This window comes from Passer domesticus, chromosome 2 (genome assembly GCF_036417665.1).
Source record: "Passer domesticus isolate bPasDom1 chromosome 2, bPasDom1.hap1, whole genome shotgun sequence".
In the NCBI taxonomy this organism is placed as follows: Eukaryota; Metazoa; Chordata; class Aves; order Passeriformes; family Passeridae; genus Passer; species Passer domesticus.
Genome location: NC_087475.1, coordinates 104525985 through 104549077, shown reverse-complemented (window position 1 = coordinate 104549077; position 23093 = coordinate 104525985). Strand labels below are relative to the sequence as shown.

At 44.8% G+C, this 23093-nt stretch overlaps 1 protein-coding gene and 1 long non-coding RNA gene across 3 annotated transcripts in view; one reads left to right on the top strand and one right to left on the bottom strand.

Annotated features, from left to right (window-relative positions):
* The window catches only part of ARHGAP31 (Rho GTPase activating protein 31), an 85884-nt gene that overhangs the window by 37637 nt on the left and 25154 nt on the right, over positions 1-23093 (top strand). The gene's annotated exons all lie outside the window — the stretch shown is intronic.
* On the bottom strand, positions 12507-18107 carry LOC135294654 (uncharacterized). The gene is made up of 2 exons (XR_010356755.1): positions 17261-18107; positions 12507-14547 (listed from the first exon to the last, which is right to left on the bottom strand). It is a non-coding gene; the product is annotated as an uncharacterized LOC135294654 (long non-coding RNA).

The following is a 23093-nucleotide window of genomic DNA, read 5'->3' as shown; positions in this document are numbered from 1 at the left end:
GGAGGATGGACGTTACCCAAGTGCTACTAAACTGAAGTTAAGAAGTTTTCCCAACAAAACCTGAAGTCAGAAGAAACAGACCTTGTGCTTGTTGCCTACAAAGATCTACAGGCCCACAAATCTGACTTGAGTTGCATTTGAGTTTTGCATATCTCAGAAGCCTGCTGGATTACACTCTGGAGCTCTCTGGAGCCTTTGCTGTGTCTTAGCCAAAACGAGAGATGAAGATGCCTCTCTGAAGCCCTGTTCATTTCTTGAAGTTATTCTTCTCAGATTGCTCTGATCAGGGCTGAATTTGAAGTACAGACGCCTGACTTCAATTTCCCTGAAATACAGGGTGTTCATCTCAGGATTTTTATCTGAGTCTGTCTCTAGCTTGGCTCCAAGGGAAAAGAGAATAAATACTACAGGCCAGGAGACTGCAGATGCAAAAAATTATAGGCTTTAAAATGTCACTAGCTGAGCACATAATAGATATTCTTCACATTTTATGATTAGCTGTTGTGTTCTGTTGGCCAGTGCTGCCTTCCTGATGCAATTTATAAAGGAGTCTCAGGTCAGGGTGAGGCAAGCCAGATTCAAAACTGGATTTCCTGAGAGCCCCACTATCTTTTGCAACTCTTCCTTAGTTTTCTCTGAGCAGAACAAGCTTGTCTATGTACACCTGACTGTGACTCCCACCCACTTTACCATCTCCCCTTCCATTCCAGTCCAACAAGATATCATCCACCCAAATATCTGCTTGCATACTGCAGAACCAACTGGTTTGTGAACCAGGTTATGCAGCTGAATCATGCCATCATGCCCAGCATTTCAGATCAAGGGAAGTGCATCATGTGTAGGGTTCATACAACTGTGTCCCATCTCTGCCCAGAGCCATCTTAGAAACTGGGATGACCCAAATGCTCTGTGTGAAACCAGTCTCTACATGGGGCCATCTGTGCCCAGGCGACCAGGGCACTGGTCTTTAGACCTTGGCAGCTGTAGCTGCACTTCATGGATTTGTATTGATGTGTTTCCTTGCAACTCATTTCATCCCCTGCTCAGGTGGGCCAGAGGCGCAGCTGGCCTCACTGAATGTCCCCTGCCCGGCATCCTCTGGTGTATAAAGCTGTGGAGTAGAAGGGGATGTGCAGAGCAGTGTGACAAAGTTGGATGGAACAGGGCTGTACAAGCCAAGGGATCCAGTTAGGAGCAAACACCTTGTCTGTATGTTGTGCCACAAGCCTTCCCTAGCATCCATCCATGTGTCCTTTCAAGCACTCCGTACACAGAGTCTCTCACAGTGGGACACAAGCAGTTTAAAGGATTTTCATGCTGTCAGAAGAAGAGTGTCTTCATTTTGTTACTGTGGCTCTGAAAGGTTTCTCCAGCACCTTGCAGCCCTGTGACTTCTTGCCTCCATTTCAGCATGCTGCCTTTTACCACTGAGCTCCTCCAGAGGCCCAGCTTGCGTGGCACGGGGCCAACCTCTGACCTCAGTGATACTAGTATAAATCTGGGATACTGCAGCCAACTGGTATGGAAGTACTCAGCTCTGAATATACAGAAAGTATTCCCAGCCATAAAGGGGCTTATGATTTAGGTTAGTGAAACAGCAGAGGCAAATTCTATGTGATGGGGATACTTGCGAATCTCCCTTGTGACAAAGTGTTTCTGCAACATCCACACTTTTCCTGTTACTACCAGAGTGAGCCAATTAATTCCAAGGATGTCCAAGGAATGTGTCTGAACTCAACTGATGGCAAGAATGAAAAAAAGAACTAAATTTTAGGTGGATTTGTCAACAGAAGGTGGACTGTTGTAATTTGCTGCAGTTGACATTGAAGACAGTGGTGCTGTCAGCTCCAAGAGAAGTAGGTTGTGTTGGCCTAGAACACTTCTCAGATTGCTGAGAAACTCTTGGTGAGGCTGGATACGGATCAGAGGAGTGCCCAAGTTGAAAGCTTCGATGACAGTGTCTGTATAGGAGGTTTTGGAGACCTGGAGACAAGGCATTGTCTGTTTTGAGTGTGCTTGACACAGAATGACCTTCCTTGAATGAAACCAAGCTGCAGACAAATATGATCTTTTGTGAGACTTGCAGCAAAATTCCTCTTTGGCCAGGGTCCTTTTTTCTGTAATTGAAGGAAATTAATGGATAATGAAGAGTGGGAAAAAGCATTGTGATAGGAAAAGATCAACTGAACCTGAGAGATGCAGAGCAGAGAGCAGGAAGAGCCTCAGCTCATTCCTAAATTGGATCACATCCTTACCGTAATGCTTCCCAGGAAAGTGCAGTAGAGCAGCGTTGCTCAGGCTTCTTAGGCTGAAGCAGAGAACAACTGAAATGCTATTTCAGAATGACTGACAGGCCATGACCAAAACTTTGCAGAATATTGGTGGGCCAAGCATAGAGAGAGAGCAGGACAAAAGCCCTGGAAGCCCTGAAGATCTCCCTTGGTACAAACACTTCAGGTGGGCTGAGGAGCAATGCTAGGACAACCCTAGGGGCAATAACGGTGGGCAGTACAGGCTAAAAATGTTTCCTGTGATGGGGCAGAAAGAAATGGCCTGTGCTTTGTAGTTGCTTCAGCTGATTTTCCCCATTCCTTCCAAGAACTCTGCCTTGGGATGCTGTGACAGCAGGAAGACACATTTTGTGGGCAGTTCCCAGAGGTCAGGCAGAGCCTGCTAGGCTCAGCATAGACTCTCCTGCAACCTTACAAGGAGCAACATGGGTCAGGAAGGACCCAGGTCATCTCAGAGCAGTCCTGAGGGCATCTGAGGAAGTCTCTGGGGCAGGATATGCCTGGCCACCCTATTCCTACCCTGATACACATACCCTTGGATTTGAGAGAAGTCAGCAGAGCTAGAACAGTCATGAGATCCGAGTTCTGACAGCCCTGCAGTGAGTTGGCTCAGGAGGCAGCAGCAATGCATATAGCTGGAGTCTTCCTCCAGACAAAGCAGGGAATGTGTCTGGAGGGGTGGATGTCCATCCCAATATCCAAGGAGAGCCCTGAGCCCCCGGCATGGTTTTCCTGTCTGCCTGGTAGCATCAGCAGCTGCTGGTTTGGAACAGTCTGCACGTCCTTGTGCCAGCCAGGGCAGCTGGAGGTGGATTTGTTTTCTGTTGATTTCATGGCAGTGTTGCTGCTTCAGGCCACTGCCTTGGTGTGAGGAACAACAACATCCTAGAGGAGACACCCAGTGAACTGCTGACTGCTCCATGGCTGGCCAATCCGCATGCCCAGCGTGGGAAGTGGCCAGACCACCCTGACGGCACCAACAAAGCCATCATGTTTGCTGACATTTCAAGGGAACAGAGAAGGGAACAAGAGCTCGGAACAAAAGCTAGGAACAAAAGTCTTTGATGCAGTTTAGAGCTGCAGTTGGAAGATATGAGCCTGAATTGTAAATGCCAGATCTAAGTGCCTTTTTGCTGGGGAGGGATTTTAAACCTCCATTCAGGTCCCAAAGGTGGGGCTTGAGTCTGAATTCTAGGGAAAGAAAGTTATGCTGAAAACTGAGTGTGCTGTGAAATCAAAACAAAAGGTAAAAAAAAGAAAACAATGGGTAGCTGAGGAGATGGAGGAAGTCAGTAGACAAGGAATGCAAGAAGTGTGGTATAACCAATATGTAAACAGAACGAGGATCTCTTGCAAGGAGTTCAGGCCTCTCCTCACCCACCCCCCATCCCCAACCTCCCTTCCCTGAAATTATCAGAAATATTGCAATTTCTCCCTAGATGACCCCTTGATACACTCTTGCTGTTATTGTGGTATTCAGTAATGAGACAACCATTCAAGAGGAAGAAAAAAAAGAAAATAATTATAGAAGTGACACCAAGCCACAAAGCACTGGACCAATTCCAAGCATTCCCAGGAAGAGGGCTACTGAAATCTGGTCTTTTGGCACCAACTGACTTCCAAGACAAGCAACCTGAAAGGTTTCTCTGACCATCTGATGAGTGATCTCTGATTCAAATCTCCCGAGGTTTTAGCCTGTGTGTTTAGGTTTAGGGTAGAACTTTGTTTAGGGAGATTTTTCTGGTTTGATGGAAGCTTGGGGGAAATTGATCCTCTTCCAGAAAAACACATTTGTGTGAGTTTTCAACTCAACTTTCTGGGTTAGTGATTCTAACTAACAACAAACCAGTTGCAATTTCTGCATGCCAAGTTCTGAATTTTTAACAGTAAGTTTGTATTTACCAGGAGTTGAAATACAAGAAAACTGGCTCTTAACCTTAGGTCTTCCACTATCTCAGTGCATGACTCAGGCTGACAAATGATTTCTGTTTCTCCTGTTTGCACCTATGGGATGAGAATGATCCTTATCCTCTGTTAATTCATGACTCCTTGCCGAGGGCTTAGATTTTGCTGACATAAACAAAGCACATTTTGTGAGACTGTGCTGAGGTTTTATCCTCACAATGGGGGACGTGACATACAAGCAAGATTTCAAACGAGGGGTTTTTGTGTCCTGAGGGTTGAAAAGCAAACCATAGGATGCTCACCTCCTTTTTTCTATTTATTGACAAGAAACGCATGCAATATTCTGGACTTCAGCTTGCAAGGAACAGTGCTACCATCCTCAGAAGTGTACAGAGAGGAGCAAACACTAGGCAGGCATTGATGATGTCACTCAATGTCCATTAGAGCTGGTTCCTGTTTTGCACTGTGCTGAACTCCATCTTCCCCTACCACAAGACTTCCTTTCATCCAGAACTGGAATAAAAAAGGACAAACTACCCCTAAATAAAAATTCTCCAAAAAGTTTAAATACATTAAAAATAATGATAAAGGAGTAAACATGTTTCATCTTCTAAAAACAGCATATTTGAGTGTTTGGTGAAAAAAATTAACAGAATCCATGCATTCTGGTGAAACATTTTGATTTTGTGAAAGGCACACTTTCCTACTGGAAAATCTTTCAGCTGGATGATTTTCAAGTGGCCTTTCTTCCCACATGCTTTAGTATCCAATTTAAACTCCAGCTGCTGGCTGCGGTCGTCCCTTGCTGTAGTGAGTGCTGGCACTTATGCTTTCCTTTAACACAACAAACTCTTCCAGGGAATCTTTCTGTGGCTTAAAAGACATCACCTGATAATGACATGGGAAGGCTGGTGAGATGGTTTTGCCTTTGTCTCAGGGGCCAGTGCAGAACCATCCCATTCAGAGTAGTCTCCTGATGGATTTTGAATATCCAGGAAGCCTGCCTCCCACCCTCTCCCTGAGAAGGCAATTCTACATGATACTATGTCTCAGTCTTAGGAGGTTTTCCCTACTCTTCTGAGTATCCTCTCACAGTTTCATTCACTCAGGGCTACAAGCCCTTGATCGCCCAGAAGCAGCTGTTTCCCGCGATGTTGTGCCTCCCCTGAGCAGACCACTACTGCGAGCCTGTTTCTCTCCTGGTCATTGGGCCAGCTGTGCCTGTTTACCACCAGCACTTTGTTCTTCCTTGCTGGTTAATCCCTGTAGGTCATTAGAGTTTCTGCTCCTTTTCTCTTCCTCCTTCCCATATGCCACATGGTATCCTGTTTTCCTTGTAACTGTAGCCACACTGCAGGGCTGAGAGACTCAAGGATTTTTCCATTAATAATCCCCACGCCCTTTTCCTGGTCAGTACACTGCTTGAGAGGGATTGAGGTAATTCATTCACGACTAGCAGGCAGTACTTAGAGAGGGGCAGAGGGTGACAGGGAGATGTGGGCTCGGTGGGGTCTGTTTCTCCTGCGGGACCCTTCAGCCAAGGGCGGTTTTGCTCCCGCAGCCGCTCGTGATCCCCCATCCCACTGTCCTGTGTGAGCCCGGGCATGGCTCCAGCCGTGGGGGGCACACCCTCCATGCCTGGGAATGCTTGCCCCAGTGTCAGCACTGCAAATTCCAGCAGCCCTGGCCAACTCCTGCTGGGAGAATGTAGGTGGGCTTTTTTTCCTTTGCGTCTTACACGCTCACCAGCCTTTAAGATTTTGCAACTGCACCTTGAGTAAGAATTTCTTCTGGTCAGGAAAACTAAGCCCCAGTTCACTCTCTTGCAGCTCTGCTGGCTCTACCAGACTTGGGGCCACATCTGTTGACTACAATTGCATACAGCTGGAATAATTTTGTCCATTTGCCTCTGTGGCAATTTATGGACAGAGATTGGAAGTATAGTCCTTTGCTTAGTTACTGCTGTGTCACAGGAAGGCTACTAGGCCACAGATAGGAAAAAAAAGGAGAAAATCACATTATAACAATATATTTTATTTTATTGACTTACACCTGTGACTTATCCCAGAGGACCATTAGGAGCACTAGTTCTAGCCAGTCTGCTAAGGGACAGATCCTGTTCTGGTTATTGATGTGCATTCCTTAGTGAACACCCTCCCCACCCCATCCCTCCTGTTTGGCTGTAGTGGTATGGATGTGGTATAGAAAATGCTGGGGGGCTCTATTTCCCCAGTCAAGAGAAACCCTTTCTTGCTGAGGTGCATGTCGTAAGGGGACCCAAGTCCTTGCTCAGTGAGGGAGGCCATGGGACCCTTGTGGCTGAAATCCTGTGAAGGGTAGGCAGCACTGTTACCCTCTGGCTGTGCTCCTCACCCTCTGCCCTGCTGTGTGTCCCTGTAGCCACAGGCTCCACGACTGTTTCTTACATTGTGCAGCAAACTGCACACTTCCTGGTGGGAAATGGGACAACCCGTTGGCTTCTCTAGTGGGAGAAATGCAAACTTTGAATATCATGGGCTGGGGGAGGTCTGAAATGAAGTCTGGTTAGGTTTCCTCTTCTCTGCTGTGGCAGTGGCACACACAAGGGCAGTCTGTGGAGCTGAAGTGATTCAGCTTGGTGTGAGCTGTGTTCTGCACATTCGTCGCCCATTTTCTCCACTGTTGATGAAACAGCGCTGGCAGTGGTAGTGATTCCTCCATTTGAGAGAATAAAAAGGAAGGCAATAGTCTGGTGTAAAGGTCTTGGCATTTCCCACAGCTTATGACAGTGCTGCTGGAACGCAGGGGCTGTGGCTGTAGCTGTTCTATTGTGAGCTTACATTCCTTAGCAGTGGGAAATCAGCAGCTGTAATTAGTCTCTGATGTTCTCTGCTAATAAGTGATTTTCTGCTACTTGCAAATACCAGCATCCCTAAGACATAACTGTATTGTTTTGACCTCTTATCTCTTCTCCCTCCTCCTCATTGAGAGGGACCCCAGATGTTCTCCAAGACTACTTGGAAAAAAAACAAAAACCATCCACCCCTGCTCCTCCCTATTACATCTCTTTCTCCAGTACTTTTTTTTTCTTTCCCGGCCACTGGGTAGGAAAATGGTTCCTGCTAGTCCTCATGGAAAAGGACACAGATGCTGTCAGGAAGCCCATTTGCTTTAGGAGGAAGAGGAGCCTGACATCAACAGGAAGAGCTGTGCAGCAGAGCTGCTCCTGCCTCTGAGAGAGGGGGGCCTTGAAAACAATGTCAGCTCGCAGTTTAGGTCTGGCCAGCAGGAAACGCATGCACCCTGGTGTTTGCTGTGCAGAGGAAATGATAAGCACTACCTGGCCTGACTTGGAGCACAGATAGCATGGGGGAAAAAAAGAGAGGGGGGAGGGGGAGCGGGAAAATTGTTGTTCTTCGTACTGCTTCAGAGCCTGTCCTTTGGAAAATGGAAAACAAAATAAAGTGTGAAATATGGAATATATCAGGAATCCGTTGGGGGCTTGGAAACCGAGGAACACAATTGCCAAGTGATTATATTTACTGCTTTAGTAACTGCTTGATATTGGGTTTTTTCCCATTGTTGGCACTGAGAATGACCCTTAGTTTGATAACCCCTGGCATGCATATTTTTTGAGAGGTGAAGGGAGTGAGAAGCTTGTATCCCCTGTGGAACTGGGAGGATTTTTTGTGCAGAAAGACACGGGGACAGTGCTACCACTGGGAGCAAAAGGACCTTGTGAGTACAAAGAAGAGCGTTGTGTAGATGGATATCTTTCCTGACTTGTCCTTACTAGGTGAGGGGATAGAAGCCTTCTTGAGAAGTAAGGAGATACCATCATGCTGAATATTCTATTCAGCTTTGTTTCTTTTCCTCTCTTACTAGCATCTTTAAAAACAACGTTGTGCCTCCTTTTATCACAGACCATATGACAGAAATAGTTTCTATTTCTGATGCCCTTCCACCTCTGGCAGGCAGTTGCAAAGGTCCAGTCCCTGCAGCTTAACCTTGGAGAAACTATTCCTCATCCTCTTGGTGCATCTCAACAGTTGTGTGCTGATATCTTGAGGTGGAGGTGGACAGACACAAACAGCATGGCAGGAAACATTCTAAACAATCCTAGCCCAGCTCAGCCTCTAGAAGGCTGGGAGGCATTGTCACACCATCTGCAAATGTTGTTCTGCCTCCTTAGATGTTCTTGCTGATTCTCTCAGGCTCTGTAGAGCGAGCAAACTGCCCTCTTGCAACATATTTGAGCACTGATGTACCACAAGGCTGGCAGATGGAGCAGTGCTGTGCTCCCTGCTGTTTCTGCAAGAAGCCCTGAAGGAGCAGCAGCACATCCAGTTGTTTGAGCCAGGCTGCTCAGCAGCTTTTTCTTGAGCATTTTACCCTCCCTGGTGTATGGAAAAGAAAACAGGATCTTTGTGAACACGTCTATAAGAATACCCTTTCGAGTACTGCAGCCTCTGAAGATGAAAAGGTGTAGCCAATATGACCCATATCCCATGGGCTGCCCTTCTTAACTAAACTGCTGAGTGACACCAATCCACTGGGACTGGTTCTGGACTTGCTAATGCAGAAGTCCATGCATGCTTGAGGAACAGTCCCGCAGAACAACAGCTTTCCTTGGCTGTGGGTGAGTGCTTCACCCAGCAAAGCCTTCAGCAGCAGTAAGCAGGGCAATGCTTCAACAAACAAGAGGACCAGCATGTCATGATGTGTCCCCCAGACCTATGACATTGGCCTAGCATGACTTTCACATGTTTTGACTTTGTTAGGCTTTGACTGACACCTTAATAAAACCCAGCTATTTCTCTGAGAAGAATTTCCTGGTAATACACAGGAAACCTCACACATGTACACACACATGCAGAATTTTCTCCATGCTTTTCAGACACAGAAACTGAGGCCACAGACTGTTGTGATCATATACCATGGGCACTACTTAGGATGGGTAGAACAGAACCTTGTTTCACCAGAAAAACATCAGCAATCTGAGTCACCCACATCTTAATCCTCTTCAAAGAAAGACTGACCTGTTTTCAGCCTCCTCTGAGCAGGGTTGGCGGGAGCATTTCTGGGTGACCTTCCACTGCCAGCAGAAGTCTTAATTCTCCATTCCGTGCTGAAACTCACACCATCATTTTGTGCTCCTGTAAAGCTGGTGAAAATGCTTCTATCATTTGTATACCTCCTTTGCTAGCATTTGCATGTCACAGTAAAAGGTAAGAGGGTGTAGAACAAATTGACCTTATTTTGTGGAAGATACTGATGAGTCCAATGGGATTTTTTTGTATGAGTGTGTTTCTTTGGGTCAGGCCCAAGCAACCTGGCAATGAAAACACTCAGTCTAAATATATGCTCAGCAACTGAGCAAAGATGGAATGGAGTTGATGCTGCTTGGCTAGAAATTATAATGCTTGATTATTGCTAGTGCCTTTGCATGTTTGTTTTCAATCCAATTGACATATAAAGCCTTATTTGCTTTTTAGCACAAGTCTGTTTTCACTTGCCTTTCACTTCTCATTTGCAGCCGTTATGGGTTTGCATTTAGGCTCCTCATCTGTCTGCCTGTGATTTGTAATGATCCTCAGCGATTTTTCCTGCTCTAAGCTGTTGACTGTCTGTAAAACAGCCCAGTTTTACAGTTATTTGGAATAACCTCTGACTAGGAGAGCCCTAGAGGCAGGATCAGGGAGAGGCCTGAGTGAAGGAACATTGCTGCATAACCTGCAGTGTCAATCTGCATCAGTCCATCAGTGTGACAGAGGACAAAAGAAAAAGAAGGGAGAAGATATAAGTAAGTTCTGTGAGATTCAACTATGCCATTTTTCTTCCACATGAGAGCTTGGTCAAGGACCAGCTTCTTTGTTACTTTGTACCTTGCTGTTGAATAATAACTTGGGCTTTCAGTGGGGTGATGGACCCCCGTTCTCCCTTTTACACACCTGAGCTCCCTGCCACCCTGAGTTCGCTGGATGTGTGCTTTAAAGCTTGCGAGTGGCTGTCATGTATGCTTGTGAATGTGTGGCAAGCATGGAAGGAGAACCATCAGTGCTGGTGGACCTCCATCCTCTCCTTGCACATTTGAAGGAAAATTGCACATTCCAGAAATTTCTTGGAAAAGAATAGCAGAGAGAACTGCAGAGCAGCCCACTTTGCTGTAGCATGGGTGTTCATGAGAAAACAGCCCTGTTCCTTGCTTCATCCTGTCTCTTCTGCAGCCTTCCAATAGCATTTATTTGGGAATTAGTTGCTTTGTCACCACCTTGCCATCACCACAAAAGTGAAGTAAGGATCTGTTGAACAGTGAGACATCATCGCAGAGCAGCACAGAAACTGCAGGCAGATTCCATGTCCTCTAGAGATTGCTAGAGATTTCAGCATATGAAGATGGTGTTTGTGAAGGGCACAGTACAAAGGACTCCAAAACTGTTTAACTAGTTGCTGGTATTTTTCAGGTGCACATCAAGACCTAAGCACTCAGAATTTCCTTCTAACAGACCCAAAAGTCTGTCTTATAAAGAGAAACCTGGAATCCCTATTCCCTGGTACACTAGAGTCCAAGTTGAAAAGGACTAAGGGACAAACTAACGCTGACACTCAGGTAGGGAGCATTGATCCCTTTGAATTGCTGCTCTCCTGGTTCTGGGATCCTAAGAATCCCGTGTAGAGATCTCAAAGTGGCAAGGGAGATTTTGGTTTCTACACCCTTACAACAGTCAAGAAGTGTGTGTTAAAGCTTAGAAGTTGCCTCCAGGGTAGTTTTGGGACTGTAAGAAAATGAGCAGGTCTGCATCAGGTGGCAGGCCCAGGTTTAAGATGGAGACTGTACTTGTTTTTTAACTTTCTTCTGAAGTTCTTGTAAATGAAAACATGTAGATAAAGATCTGGTGAGAGGACGAAGAAACTTATAGAGTCCATGCAATTTTGTTGCTTTGTTGCTAGCAGTTAAGTGGGTTAGCATGGTTTACTTGGATTTCTATGCTTAAGAGGAGAGCAGAAGAAGAAAGGAAAGCGTGATACAGAAATCATGCCATAAGCTTGTTTATCGATCTGGATGAAAGACAGCAGACTCTCAAGAGACTTCAGATGAAGCCTACATTACTGGCTTTCCATCTCATCACCCAACACTTACCTGGGCTCTTCCCTGGCAGGCTGCTTCTCCCACCTCCCTTGAGCTGCAGCATCGGCATCACCCCACTTCAGCACTCCATCAGCTGGTGCAGCCTTTGCATTTGTTAGTGGCTTTAGTACATGTCACCAGAATTGAGGTCAATGGCAGAATTCCTGTCTTCCTGTCTTCCTATCATCACAGTATCTAGGCATTTACCAAGACAGAGGTCAATTCATTACATACAGCTTCAAAACTATTCTGATGTTTTCTATACTTACACCCGAGTCCATTTCCAGACACAGCATAAATTGTCCAGTTACTCCCATCTCCAGAATTATTTATCCGATTGCTTGTGATGTGGTAAACAAAATGCTGTACAATATCCACCCTAATCTGCTGTGGATCAGGGTTGTTAGGATTTGAATGGCTAGCTGAGGATGTGCACAGCTTATTGACCTGCCATGCAGAACCTGAGCCACTGTTTTCCAAGGTGGTTGTACCACAGAGTCATAAAAGTTAGGAGTGGAGATATCCTGTTCTGTTATCTGGTCTTTTTTTTTTTTCCAGGAAGTTCTCAGCAGGATGTTTTCCTAACAAAACTATTCTAGTATTTAGTACAACCTCTTTCAAAAGTGCCTGCATGACAAAATTTGCCAGCTATGTCAAGGTAAAGTCACATTTCAGAGGGACACAGTGACCGCTGGGGCTGAGAGTCAGCATTCAGTGTCTGCTTTGGCAGTGCTTTCTCTTAGGCTTTCTTTGATGTGTGCTGTCTATGAGCTGGCTGGGTCTGTCAAGGGCTTTTTCATTCCTGCTTCAAACATCACCGTTGTCAGATCTGCTCTGGAAAATCAGGTGTTCCTACATGTCTTATTTAGATAAGTTAGATGTAAGCTGGGTATAATATCAATGGGGAAAAAAGAAAATCCTTGATGGTGGTGCCATTGGCTTCACTCAAACTCACAGCTGAGCCTGCAGGTTGTGTTGAAATACGTGTGCTTGGAATCAGAAGGCCACATCCCAAACAGCACTCAGTGTTTCCACTTCCCACGCAGGCCATGGAGGGCGATGGCTCCCAGCATCTGACAGATTTGAGATCTGTTTTTCCTACATTTTTGCCCAGAAAATCACAACTGTGCACAGGACAGTGCTTTCATCACAGGGAATGGCTGTAAGAGCCTAAATGAGAGATGCGGGACTCCAGGCGGCTCTTCCAAAATGCAGTTTATTCCATGCAAGATGTTAGAGCAGTCCAGGGTCGTGGGCGACAGAGCCTGAGCCTACAGCTGTCAGCTGCAGCTGCAGGCAGGCCTGGAGACCCTGAGTTTAGGTTACAAATTCATTATATACTTTTCTTTGCTGAACATCTTAATACAGTAGAACCAATCTATACCTTAACTTTTATCTATAGCCTATCATAACTAATACAATTACCATATTCATGTTAGTATTCTCCAATCACTAAAGGTTAGTACATTACAGTTTAAGCTAGAAGTTGTTCTTCGGTTTTCTTGCAGTGGAAAATTCTGAGACCTTTTTTCTACTTGCAACATTTGCTGACTTGTTTGCCTGTGCTATCTTTCTGCTTGGTAAAAACATCTTCTTGTTTGAGGTGGGTTTATCCTTTGTTCTAAGTCATAAAAACCCCCGTCTAACTAACATACCCTTTGCCTCCTTGGTTATCCAGTAAGACTGGCTCAGCAATTCTTTTCTTCTATAGCAAAACTTGCTTCCATCTCTATTCCTTCCTCAGCTTCTACATTCAAAAATCTTTCTGCTAAGCATACATATCTGTGAGACTTTCTTGTCAAACTTTCATCCTTCCCAACATCTCCCCCGTTCTGATGAACAACAAAGATGCTAGAAACTGTCTTATTCATCATTCTTTGCACACACTGAAGTGCACAGGGTACTACTAACATAATTGTAATTATCACCACCAACACAATCAAGCCTAACTTACAAAGTTCCTTCAGCCAAGGTGCAAAGCTCCAACCATCAAACAAATTGTCTAACCAAGATGATTCATCTGTTGTAATTTGGTTAGCTAAATCTCTTAAGTTTTGCAGCTGTTTATGAACAGAAGCAGAATGATCAGACAAATTCATACAACACAATCCTTCAAAATCTTCACAACCAAGTCCATGTGCTAGTAAAAGAAAGTCAATAGCAGCTCTGTTTTGTAAAGTGGCATGTCTGACTGCCTCCTCATCTGTCAGCAAATCACTAATTATTGTAGAGGTGGCATTCACTTCTTTACTGAGCCAACACCCTAATTTGTTTAACTGTTTTAGTGCAATTGCAGAACTTAACTGAGGTAAAAAAATGCTTGTAACAATTGAATTTCCAGAGTTCCAAGGGTGAAACTCACTATCACAGTTGCTCTCATAATGATGCCCTAAGGAAGATCTTATTTTTCTATTTTTCTTTTTCATTGCTTTTTTGATACTGGGAGCAATTACTGTAAGTTGTCCCAGGGCACAAGGGCCACCGTCTAGTTTTGAGGGAATACCCTGCCAAGCCCTGTCTCCACATATGAGCCAAATTCCTTTAGGAAATCGAATTGGAAGTTTGTTAAAACGATCTGCATAAGGTTCATCATATATAAGAAGCTTAGTTTGATTACACCAAGAAGTCATATTGTTATAAACTGGGTGATAAGGAGTAACATTTAAATGTGGCCCATTTTGTCCTATAAAATGAAACAAATAACAAGTGTCCATAGTTAATGAGCCTAAAATTTCTAATTCTTGAAGATCAGATTTATCAACTTTAAAATTATCAATATAAGTTTGGTGTCTTGGGCTAGGAGTTGGAGAAGTGTGGTGATCATCATATGGCCAATATTTCTCAAAAGTAACATTATCAAAACCTTCTGGGAAAGGCACTCCAACTAAACAAGTTGAAAAAGGTTTATCAGGGCTAGTGTTAGATAAGCAAATGAGCCTGCAGACTTGGCTAAAGAAACCCAAACATTTGTTTTTGGTTGAGTTACAGGTAAAGCTTCACTGCAAAGATAAAAACAAAAGGTTAAAAGTAACATACACCCACGCAAATTATAATACAACTCCATTCTCTTCTTGAACAGTTTCTGGCAGACAGTTTTCTCTGGGTGATCCTGTGTAGATCATGTTTGCGTGCCTGTCTCTCGGCTTCCACTCGCAGGGTCACTGGCTGCTGCGGAAGCATCCACGGGCTTTGAGGGGTGGTACGGTTTCACGTTCTTTGCTGGAATCCACTTGAGTCCTGTATCTGTAGAAACACATGCAAACCCCTTGCCCCATGTAATAAGATCAAATGGTCCCTCTATTTTTCCTGATTCTAGATTTTTAATTAAAACTGGAGGGTGTTCCTTCAGTTTTGCTTTTTTGTTGTTCTTGAAATGTCTGTAAATAGGGGGATCTGGCTCTTCTGCAGAGCTATTCAAAAAGTTATAAACATACAAAGCCTTATTCAACTTTCTTTGAGGTGTATCCTGGACTCCCCCCCCTTTTTGTTGATCTAAAATGCGTTTTAGAGTTTGATGTGTTCTTTCTACCATTCCCTGACCTGTAGGAGAATAGGGAATACCAAATGTATGGTGAACACCCCAGTCATTTAAAAATGTGGCCAATTCTTGTGAAGCATATGAAGGACCATTATCAGTTTTGATTTCTTGAGGGACACCTAATGAAGAAAATGCTTGTGAAAAATGCTGGCAAACATGCTTAGCTGTTTCTCCTGTATGTACAGACGCAAAAACTGCTTTTGAAAATGTATCAATAGAGACATGGATATTTTTAAATTTCCCAAAAGAAGAGTACTTTGTGACATCTGTTTGCCACTTTTGCAAACTTTCCAACCCCCTTGGGTTGGTTGCTCCCGTAGAAGGGATAGGCTGAACAAGCTGGCAGTCAGAGCAAGCCCGTACAATGGCTTGTGCCTGCTCTAGGGAGATGTGAAAATCTCGTCTAAGCGCCTGTGCATTTTGGTGAAAAAAGGCATGACTCAATTTAGCTTGTTCAACAATGTTAGGTAAGGTAGCTGCAGGAAGCACAGAAGTGCAATCTTTAACGTCTCCTTCAGTTCCCTCTTCACATGCTGCTGATGCCAATGCATCAGCTCGTGCATTCCCTTCTGCCATAAATCCTGGGAGACCAGAGTGAGCTCTAATGTGAGCAACAAAGTAAGGATTAGTTCTGTGTAACAAAATTTGATAAAGACAGGTAAGCCAAAGACACAATGTGTCATTGCTAACATCTTTTAAAACAGACCCTTCAATTCTCTTAACAACATTAGCAACATATGCTGAATCAGTGACTAAGTTAAAGGGCTCTGGAAAGAGCTGAAATGCTCTTACAACTGCAGCTAATTCAACAATCTGAGGAGAACCCTCAACTTTTTTAACATCTTGCTCCCAAGATTTAGTGTTTTTATTCTGCCATGTAATCACTGCTTTGTGTGTTTGTCCTGACCCATCAGTGAAAAGAGTGACTGCATCTAAAGGTTCTTCACTGATAAGGGGTTTCTCTTTGTAGCACAATTTAGCTTTGATCAGTTTGTGTGCTGGGTAATGAATGGAGCAAACACCTGGAAAATCTAACAAGGCATAGAGCAAATCTTCTGATTTTTGCATGGCCCAATCAAAATACGATTTAATCATAGGTAAATAGATTATTTCAAATTCGCAACCTGCTATAGAGAGAAGCCTTGCTCTGCCCTTAATGATAATTTGAGAAATCATCTCTAAAGATGTGAAGATTGTCTTTGGTGACCTGTAAGAAAGAAAAACCCATTCAATTATCAACAAAGGATCATTTTGAGAGGAATCCCATTGGAAAATGAGGCCATACTGTCTCAGCGTTTCTCCTAGAACTGCAAGGAAAAAAGGTTTATGTGGAATATAGCGATGAGCTTGTCTATTTTTCAGAACATCGGCAATGTTTTCCAAAGCTTTGCTAGTTTTAGGAGTAGGAGATCTGGGGGATGATTTTTTGGCTCCCTCAGTGGTTGTTGGTGCCAGTGGCGACCTGCACAGCGATGAGATGCAGGTCCCGCTGCCTCTGCGGAGTCATCTTCTGGCTCTCGTCTTGGTCCTTTTCGACCTCCCTGGGTGCCTCGATCGCGGGCAGCACCCGGCGGGCCGCGGTGCCCGAGCCGCGGCTGGAGTGGCCTGGCCGGACCCCGCAGGGCTGCCGGCTCCAGGGAACCTTGGGCATGCCGGCGCCGCTGCACAGGTACAGGTGCCGGGCCGTGGAGGATGCTCTTGTGTAAAACTGGTTCTTTAATTTCGCGAGGGGGGATGGGAACCCCCATTCTGGGACTGCTGGGCTGCTGGAAATCTGATCCCTGTGGGGATTCTTCCGAACCAGGAGGCAGCGCCGGAGAATTCCCGGGGCTAGGTATTTCTTTCTGGGTTGAAAAATTTCCATTCCCGGGGCAAGCCCTGGCGTTATTTGGAAACATTTCTAGTTGGTTTTCGGGGTTTCCTGGCTTTGGAATAACGCAATTCCCCTCTCTCTCCGATATATCGTTAGTTTCGTCTGCCTCTCCTGCTGCATGGGCAGTTGCTGTTTTCTTCTCCCCCTCCTCCCCTTTCCTCGCGGTTGGAGAGGCCGGCTGGGCCTGCTCGGAGGGACGCGGCTGCGAGGGTGCGGGTGGAACGGGGCAGGGGCAGGGGCTCCGCGGTGGGGCATTCGCGGCGAAGATTTCTACAAGGACTCGGCAAGCGGGGAGAAGTTCCGCTGCTGTTTTGTCGCGCCGAGAGATAGCATTGTACAATTTAACCCCCACAGATTCCCAAAAGTCTCTGGTATAGAAGGCTTCAGAGTCAGCATTTGGGATACGAGTTATAGTCCATTTAAAAAGCGCTTTGAGCTCTCGCTTAGGCAAGGATTTTGGACTTGATTTAACTAATGATTTTAAATGCTGATACACATCTCTCCGAGGAACAGACTTATTCTGCCCCATTATTCCCGGTGCTCACCTGCTGTCCAGCTATGCAGCAGGCGCTGTATATAGAGGCTCCGATCCAGGCACTGTCCAGCAGCAGCTTCTGTCCGGGCCCCGGTCACCCTCGTTTCAGGTGCCTAATCCGTGCGGCCGCTTTTTACTGAGTTCACCGAGAGGTCTCTTACTGCTAATAAGTCCGAGTTTGCCAACTAAAACGTGGGCGCCACTGTAAGAGCCTAAATGAGAGATGCGGGACTCCAGGCGGCTCTTCCAAAATGCAGTTTATTCCATGCAAGATGTTAGAGCAGTCCAGGGTCGTGGGCGACAGAGCCTGAGCCTACAGCTGTCAGCTGCAGCTGCAGGCAGGCCTGGAGACCCTGAGTTTAGGTTACAAATTCATTATATACTTTTCTTTGCTGAACATCTTAATACAGTAGAACCAATCTATACCTTAACTTTTATCTATAGCCTATCATAACTAATACAATTACCATATTCATGTTAGTATTCTCCAATCACTAAAGGTTAGTACATTACAGTTTAAGCTAGAAGTTGTTCTTCGGTTTTCTTGCAGTGGAAAATTCTGAGACCTTTTTTCTACTTGCAACATTTGCTGACTTGTTTGCCTGTGCTATCTTTCTGCTTGGTAAAAACATCTTCTTGTTTGAGGTGGGTTTATCCTTTGTTCTAAGTCATAAAAACCCCCGTCTAACTAACATACCCTTTGCCTCCTTGGTTATCCAGTAAGACTGGCTCAGCAATTCTTTTCTTCTATAGCAAAACTTGCTTCCATCTCTATTCCTTCCTCAGCTTCTACATTCAAAAATCTTTCTGCTAAGCATACATATCTGTGAGACTTTCTTGTCAAACTTTCATCCTTCCCAACAAATGGCACTGTTGTGATAACCTTTGTGACATTGCAGGGGCATTTCCCACAGAAGCAGAGGGGAAAAAACACATGAAGTGTGTGACTTACACAGTGAATAAATTGTGCTGCCCATGTGGACAGGATCATCGTGGTGCCAGCCATTCATCCTTTCAAACTGTGTTTATGGCAGCTAAGGGAGAAAAGCCAAGGTGAATTGTAACAAGTTTGTTTGTTTTTAAGCCTGTTTGGTGCTGGTGCTGTTTACCTGTCTCATGATGTTCAAATACAGGTGTGTGTGTATGGAGGAGTTGTGGCAGCTTAGCCACAGCTAACAGCCAAATTCAACACTAGAATTTGAGAGTGAAATAGGTTTTGGCTTTTATTTTATTTTATTTTAAATTTTTTTGATTCTGTAAAATGAATTTAGTGCTGGTGAAAGTATGCACAGACATTCTGGAAACTGAAGCTCTTTGTCCTTGTAGCATTTATGTCCTGACAGGGCAAACCATCCCCTTTCCCAGCTCTGCCAATTTCATCTCTGAGCAGGAGAGACCCTCTCCATGGATTTTGGATGCTGTGGTCCCTTCTATCCCTGGCTGCTGCTGCTGTCAAGGAGACAGTGAAAGGAAAAGGAAATGCTACATGGTGGGAAGGCAGGATTTATCCTTAGCTGCCACTGGTTAGGGCTGTGCACTGGGAGAAAACTTGGTGTTGTGACTGATGTGCTGCGCCAGGGCTTGGATGAGCTGCAGGGAGGAGAGCACAATTTGATATGCTCTCAAGTGTTTCTCAACCAACCTTATGCCTAGTGAAAATTGGGACATGTCAGCAAAAAAGAAAAAAAATAGTGAATCAGCTTTAAAACTCGTGATTTACAGTAGAAAGTCAGGAAATGCAGAAAAATATCATATCAGAGATACTGATGTTCAAGTATGTTGCCATTTGTACAGTGTTGTTCCTTTCCTGTGATTAGGAGGCCAAGTGAATATATTAGTTTGTTCTGTTTCATTATTTTTTTGTACAAAATAACAACTCTCACTTAGTACAGACTGAAATACTTTTTAAAAGGAAGTATTTCCTATTTTGGTCATTTAAATTGAAACAGGAGACTTTTGACCTTTATTGTCATGGTATTGACATAGCATGATAGGAAGCTTGTGCTGCTAATGAGGGTAAATGAAGACAATTTTAAAAAATACTTATGTAAACCAAAATGATGAAATAAAAATGTCTCCAACTTTTTTTTTCTTTTTTGGTGCAGGATTCATAGTGGGGAGAAATGGAAAAAAATCCAAACTATTTCTGCAAGTCAAAAATCAAAAAGTTGTTGTTCCAGGTGAAATGAAAGGTCTGCATTTATCCTCCCAATAGCTGAACTAAAATTAAAATAAAATTAGAGAGGACATAAAACCTCTGCAATGTGGCAGAAACCAGCTACCAAGGAGGCCCTGAGCATGTCTGTCGCCAGTGCTTATCCTTACAAGGAGTAGTCTGAGAAAATAACAGAAGGATAAAGTAGAAAATTCAGTGTGCTGCTATTCAGTCCAGTTCAGTGCAGTGTACCCTGAGCACATGGCCCAGTCCAGGTTAGCTAACTTACTGTCTGACTGGGCACTATTCACACTGACTGGGTAGGGTGTCTGACACAGCAAGCTCCTCCCTGGGGTCCCTCTGTAGCCCATGGAGACTCAGAGATTCTTCTGGAAGGTGGCACTGAAAGTCACAGGATATTGCTTGCATTTCCTGCTGGACCAGCACCTTCCTTGCTCTTTGCTGGCTTTGGTGGGAGGCCAGGAGGCCATCCTCCCACTGGTCACTGGAGGGGATCACTCTCTCTTTTTTTAGTGACCTCTCCAGCTTGGGCTGCTTGGGAATCCAAAATGCTCAGTCCAGTGCCAGAAGAAGCCTCTGTCAGGCCGGCAAAGAATGGGCACCTTGCTTGCTGGTGGGTGGCAGCACCATGGCTGGGAAGAGACAGGAGAAGGGAGAGCCAGCAGTGCTGGAATTTCAGTGCCCACTGCTGCCACTGGAAGCTGGGGGGATCAGAAAGAGAGAAGTGGTGTCTGACCCAGCGAGAGTAGCAGAGAAGTGTAGAGGTGGCATGGGCTGTTGTCTTGGAAAAGACCCTGGTGAAGGTGCACGTCTGTGTACACTGGACTTGGAGGTGATACCCAGAGAGAGTGGAACGAGTTACTGCGACTGCCCTTCTGGTTTATTTTTGTCTAGGGGAAGAGAAGTATTGTCTTTTGTGTGCAGAATGTTTATAACTCAATTTCCCTTCTGACTGATGCCTTGCTCCACGCTCTCTCGTCCTCCTCCATCTGGTTTCTATTGTAGTTTTAAATGAGGACAGTTTGGCTGTCTGGCAGAACAAGCGGGGTCTGTGTGACACCAGCTGCCCCTTCCAGCTTCTAAGACTCCTAAGCTTCCAGCACAGTGTTAATTATAGGAGTGTCAAGATTGGACTCCCTGCGCCCAACTCCTTTCTGTGCCTGCACGTACAGCCCCTGCTGCAAATCCCCATCCACATCTGATCTTCCTTTGGGAAACACCCAGCCCTGTGATTTACATGCTCTGTGACTCTGATAGAGACCTGTTGTAAAGCACATGCCAGATCCTCTACCTTCCTGCATTTAGGGTTGATCCCAGCCTCAGTTCATCAGGAGCCACATCTGAAATAATCCTTCCAGCTCAGAAACTCCTGGAAGCAGAAGAGAGCTGCTCACTGTTGCTCTAACCTCACCACCCCCAAAAGCCCAAAAGGCTAAGCTTTGTAGGAGATCAGAGCTGCTCAGGAATGCCAGAGCTACAGGTCCTGCTCAAAGAAAACATTTATTGTGCTCCAGTTGCATACAAGTGCTGCATTTAGGGGCTTGATTTGCAGGAAGTCAATGTAGTCCCTTCACCTCCAGGGATCTGAGGTCAAGGTCTGTAATTTTCAGTTGCAAGTGAAAAGTGTCCTCTATGGGATTTTTTTTTTGGCATCACAAAACTGCCACAAATGTTGGCATAACTGACTGTTTCTCTTCCTATGAGCCAAAGATCTGGTATGGCAGAAAATCTTGTACATGATGAGTGAAGGGCACTGGCAGAGATATGTGAGAAGCCCAGGGCTGGAAAAGCAAGTAAAAATGCAGGGCTGCAGTAAGAGATGCTGGCAGAGCTCAGTGTATATTGCCTATTTAGAATCTATAGGTTGTCTCTGCTGTGTAGTTTTCACCCACTTTTAAAAATGGGTTGAATTTTATACATTTGCTTCAGATTGTTCCCCTCAGGCCTCTGTTTTTTGCTTATCAACAAAATAGGTGGATCCTCAACAGATAGATCTAGCCTTCTTTTCTTCTGTATAGGGGGTGTGCTTACTTGCCTGAGGCCTCTTGACCTAATTTACTCCAAGGAAACTTAGAACTCGGCCAGAAAATGGTGTGATTTAATAGGTCTTACTTTCAAGAGGTCAAATTAGTCACAACAAACATCAGTGTCTAAGTTTTTAGTTGGTTTTCTTATTCTTAATACTGAGGTTTTAAAAAGTATCTAATAAAGCATTCTTTGTGCATGGACCCCATATTTTGGCAGCCAGGCGCCATCATATGAGGCTTGTCTCCATGAAAGACTGCTAACCTTTAGACAAATCTTGTCATGTGGCTGTCGTGACCAGATATGTTTTCTGTTCAATTAATTCTTTTTTTGGGTTGCGTAGAGTTCAGTGGTTTCTCTTCTCTCACCCAGATAGGTCTGAGGTGGACGTGGATCTGCCTTTCATTTTTGCTGGTTACTTGTCATTTGTTCCAAGAACTCTACCAAGAAGGAAATTTTAATATGCCATGTATGCATAGCTTCTACCATAAAGATGTTAAAGCCTGATTTTCTGGAAATGGAGATGAGGCCTGAAGTAATTTGTCTTTCCCTTTTTTTTAGCATTCTCATCATCATATGATCTGAGTTCCCTACTGCAGTTCCAGATAATCAAGACTTACTCAGAGATAGGAAGGTCCTCTTTTTTCGATGTGTCACTTGGACTTTTCTTGGAAGGATATTAAGGAAATTTAGTACTTTTTTTTTTTTTCTTTTTTTTTTCCCCCTCTGCATTTAGCCTGCATAGGAAGTAGGTGTTGCATGCACTGAAAGGAATGCTTCCCAAGTTTTTTCCTTTCTGGACGGCTCTTCCTCTCCCAAGTCTTGAGGAGAAAATACCATAACTCTGTGACTGTTATGGACAAAGCTTTCACTCTGTAGAATTCACCTGTTCTCTTTGCAATTCCATGGTTTCATGAACACTGCTGTAGGTTTAGGGCCTCTGCCATGAGCTCCGCCCAACAACTTGAGGGTCTTGAAAGTCAGTACAAGGGCTTGGAGTGTGATACATTGTGACCAATGTACCCATGTTATGAGTGCCTGCTCAAAAAAAACCCATAAAGTCAATTTTTCCCTGCTGTTTTGGAGAAGCTCCTTTGGCTGAGAAGAATTATTCTGTTTGGACCCTTCCAAGTGATCACTGAGACTTTGTGTACAACTGCATTTGGGTTGGCCAAAAGACAAGAGAAGGGACACACCAAAGGATTTCTTCTTTACCTCCCTCAGCAAGTCAGGAGGCAGAAGGGCAGCACTGCCCTGGCTGACTGGCTCAGTAGCAGTGTGTTCCTGAGGTGGGTGCAAGCTTGGAGCCCTTCTCCCCAGAGCCTGTGCCCTGCAGTGCTTGGCAGGGACAGGTCCACTCATGATCTGGCTCTGGCCTCAGTGGCTCCCATGAGAAATAATAAAATAATGAAAAATAATAACGTACCAACTGTTTTTGTTCAGGCTGTCGTTGGAGGGCTGTCTTTGGATGCTGTCTGATCAAGCACATGTTAATAATGTCATTACAGTCCTGAACCTTGAGCAGAAGGACTCAGGGAAGGTCCAGCCAAAGGCATTGTCTCCGGGGCGTCACAAAGATGCAGTAATTGCTATGCCTGGCTTCCCAGTCAAATCTATGGCTTAGCTGGTTTTCCTCCATACA